We start from the raw sequence: 4,759 nt of genomic DNA, 5'->3' as shown, positions 1-4,759 counted from the left end.
GAAAGCTGCGTTCTGATTCTGACTTTGCCATTGGCCTATGAGACCCAAATCCCCTGTTTTTCTGTATCCCTACAATATACAAATGTCAAGAGAGTGATGATGAACGTTGTTGAAGAACCACCAGTTTTTCAGAGGGAAATTGAAGGGATCTGAAGTGGTAGACTGGTTTCTACTATTTTTCACAGACCCCATGGCGAGTGAAAAAGACTTGCTCTTACTGGTTGTGTATTTTGCAGCTTGACTCCTATTGTTTTCCTTTCAGTCTCTTCAGGAGAAATATCCTTAGAAGATATACTTGAAAATTGTCAGTGGAGCCCTCGTCTGCTTGCTTGTTCAGGCAGGACTGCTCTGCATGGCACACCCGTATGTTCTTTTTAAAAGTGTTTCTAACATTCTAAACAAAGCTCGCCTCTTCTCTGAACTCTTTGTTGAATGTTTTATCCAAATCTTTGCCCCTTCTGTAAAGTCGTTATACTACAACGTGTTGTCATCTTCTGTGCAACTGTAAAACATTGAGAAACTGGTTTTGTTGCATGTGCAAGCTCTAGCCATGACCATTCATCAGCACCATCACCATGGTTGCAATATATGGGATTTTGTTTGTACCAGGAAGTCAGGCCCCAGGAAGTACTAACATCTGTCAGGGGTTGGGAATAAGAAACCCTTAGTACTGGGATGTGGGTCTGGTTATTACTGTAGAAACTAGAGGGCTGCTACAACAACCCTGACTCAAGTATCAGTGCTCCCAGAACAACATCTGCATTCTACTTCTTTCCATCTTTACCTTTTGCATCCCATCTCTTTCCCTGATGGGAATAGTCTAAAGTAGGATAACCAGGCAAACTAGCATGTAGTCAATATACTCTTAAAACAGGCATAATGACTAAATTAAGACAATAGGAGTGAGCTAGATTGCCTTCAGCAAACCAAAGGCTCCTTATCCTGGAAATTATTTCAAATTTCCAGGGCATGGGTCCACAGTAGTGAATCCTATTCTGTTCCTACATGTGACATCATTGGGATGCCAAATAGAGTTGCCCAGGACAGCACAGTGAAGTGAAGAAGACGACTAGCTTGTGTTATCATATAGGTATCTGTGCAGCATATTCTTCTGTGAAATTGCCATGCTGAATGCAAGAAGGAAGAACAATTAGCACATTAATTAATTAGAATCTTGCTTTTATTCTGCTGTGAAATGAATTTTTTTATTAAGGTGAATAAAATTCAAGCCTGCTCCAAGCTTTAATTACAGTGTTATTATTTTAAAATATTGGATGGCCTTGTCCCAAGATACAGAACTGTTTATATTTCAACACTCTAAAGGGAGTTCAAACACATTATAATTTACTGGTAGATACTAATGACCTAAAAAGAGTTCTAGATTGTTTTGTTCAAACAGTTGATTAAGATGACAACAGACCTCGAATTACACTAATCCTATCTCAAAACTCCCTTGGCTAGGGAGCATCCGGATCTGAAAATGGCTATGCCTCTGCTTATAATGAATTGTCAAGAAGAACTGCAGGAGAAGGAAAATGGTGAGTACCACAATTTTCAGGACATTGGTCTGGTTTGACGTTCCTGTTCTTCTATAACCATAGGAGCTTCATGACTCATGGCAAGTTCCTTGTTCTTCTAAGTTTAACATTTCCATTTGTAAATGGGTACTGATACCCTCCCCCAGAACAGTGTTTGCTCCAGTCAATGAGGCAACGTATGCAAAATGATGAGCACTCAGTGGGGTCCTATGTGCTCTTCAATACATGAAAGCAATTGCAATTTGCATAATTGTCTTGTTTGTGATGGTGTTTCCTCATGCATACTTCCCTGGTTTTCACATCTGAGTTTGTGTGCATATACTCATGGAGGGGTCCAGATGTGCATTTCAGTATTTGTAAATGTGTAGCTCATTCTGCATCTGTGGGAGTTACAGAAGTGTTGGCATACAGCTACGTCAATATATTGAGTAAAAGTATGTGTGTATAAAAAGCTGTTCTATCTGCACAGCTGCACATGTGTCTCTGTGATTTCTATACTTCCTTATCTCAAAGTGACATGGAAAGTCATTTGAAGCATGGTTCCTCTATTTGTAGCATACCATCTCTTCTTTGATCTTGATTTTATCTTTATGGGGGTGATCTGGGTCATAGACATGGTTTGCGTCTGTTTTTATCTTTGTTGTGAGTGTATGAAAACAAAAGTTCCGTGTCCCATAATTAATTAGTGCACTTATTTTCTCCACCTTTCTTTTGCTCCAACTCTCAAGTAACTTCTATTGGTTTTTTTTTTCTTTTTTATATAGCATCTTACTTGAGTTTTATTCCTAGTAAAACATTGGTGGGGTGACATCTAAAGTGGTGGAACATTTCTGAAACAAGATGTGAGTCTCTGCCTGACTTGCCCGAAGTGGCTTCCTCCATCAGGTACAATTCAAATCTCAGGAGAATGTTCCTGATGGCTCCCAGATTTCTTTACAGCTTGGGAATATAGGTTCACCAAGTGGAATAGAAGCAGATCAGACAGATCAATGTGAAATACTTTTGGTTGTCCTTTTTCAATTTTCTTGGCATTTTTAAGAGGTGTGCCTAATAACCGCTTTTTATATCGCTATTGCTGCCTACACTTAAATGAGCAGTGTCTGCATCCTCTTGAATTCCTCTTCTCTTTGTTTCTTGCTCAATTCAATCTCCCATTTCTTTTTTAGTAGAACCTGACTATTTCTTAGGGCTGGAACACTGTCAATCAAATCAACTTTACTTACAGTATGAGTGGTAACTACATTCATGTGCTTATCTTACTTAAGATTTGAATACAGTTATATTATAATCTCAAAAATAAAAGTGCATTTTAAAGAGGAACTTGAACCTAATAGCTGGAGATAATAATATTACCTATTTCATAGGATGTTGGAGTTGGCTGCATGAGAGAATGCTAGAGCAAATGGCTGATGCCTATAAGTGCTGTATATTATTAATAATTATTTACTACATTATATTAACTTTAAGATTAGAAAACAAGGCTGGAGAGTACGTACTGCTCTTTCAGAGGAACTGAATTCAGTTGCCAGCACCCACTTTAGGCAGTAGCTCCAGATCCAGGGGATCTAACACCCTCTTCTGTACTCTATGGTTGCCAGTGCTCACATGAACCTACTCACACACAGACAGCTGATCAGGAACCACAGGCTAGATATCATGGAGGCCTATGATAGGAAAAATCATTAAAATGATTCCTAATGATTTTTTGCATACTCAGAGACTGGGCCTAGCCCAATTGTCATTAGAGAGCTTCATCCAAACATTAGAAGAAGCAAGAGACCAGATTGGAGATCGCCATTGGGTCCATCCCTTTGGAGCTCTGGGAACCCTATGGAAAGGGAAGGAAGAATTGTAGGAGTTAGAGGTGCCAAGGACACTAGGATAATATGTCTCATAGACATTAAGTATGGCTTATGAGGCCTTACACGGACTGAAGTGACAATGGGAGCCTGCATGGATCTGCTAGGGCCTTTACATATATGTTATGGCTTTTAGCTTGGTGTTTTAGGGGTGCCATTAACAGTGAAGTTAGGGTGTCTCTGACTCTTTTGTGTGCTCTTGGGACCTTTTGACTCCTCCTGGGTTGCCATGTCCAGATTTGATATGAGAGTTTGCGCCTGGTCTTATTATAACCTGTTACGCTCTGTTTGGTTGATATCTCTGGAATGCATGCTCTTTTCTGAAGGGAAATTGAGGAAGAAATATGTTAAATGATTTAAAAAGAAGTTTATGAGGATGAGGATGAGGAAAGGTAAATCAACAAGATCAGACCTATAGTACATTTACAACTAGTGATAAATTCAAGCCCATATAACTTTTGTAATTCCGAACCACTTTGGTCTTCTCTATTTTCTAGTGCATTGTCTGTTTTGTTATATTTGTAGTATACATGACAGACAAAAACAATGACTGATGTGTCAGTCCTACCCAATTATTTTATTGACTATCATACTTACTACCATTCCACACAATTCTACCTTTATACAATTTATTATTACAGAGTAGTAAATTACTGAGTTGTAATTCACCCCCACGCATCTCAATTTTGCATTTATATTCTTTGATGGGCACACACAGGCTTTGCACACTTTTATACTCTAACACCTGCAGCCAAATCCTAAGATTTGACTTAAGCAATCATATCTGTGCACTGTACATTAGCAGTATTGGTAGAAACTGTTATTTTGGCAGAAGTGATAACTTTCCTTTCCATTTATGACTCACACAAATTCGACCAGAGTAAATGAACAGTAAACACAGTTTAGTAGACGATAATGAGGGCTAAATACATGGTTGTGAAGAGGAAAATAGCTGTGTGTCTTTCATATTCTGTCTGAGCCTGACCCTACCCAAAACAAACAAACAAACAAACAACCAAACAAACAAACAAACACACACACACCTTTGTCAGTTGTCCAATCAAGCTGAGAAGACTGGATGACTTGAAAGGGTTTTCTAAGCTGTTTCAATGATGGGAAAGATCATTTTGCTGCCTGAAGAGAAAGTGCTTAAAGGAGAATTGCTGTTTTGGAAAAGGTTCCCAGGTGGAAGTGGGCTGTACCTCTAGAGACCCCGAAGCAGGTATGCTTTCACACATGAGGTATACCTCAAAGTGATAAATGGGATTTCAACACAAACATATCTGAATTTCATACTTCAGTGACTGTTGACATCTCCAAAGCAGAATCTAGCTTAACATTAGCTTTTAAAACATACATTTG

The sequence above is a fragment of the Acomys russatus genome, chromosome X, assembly GCF_903995435.1.
Source record: "Acomys russatus chromosome X, mAcoRus1.1, whole genome shotgun sequence".
NCBI lineage: Eukaryota > Metazoa > Chordata > Mammalia > Rodentia > Muridae > Acomys > Acomys russatus.
Note: the sequence above shows the minus strand (reverse complement) of the source record.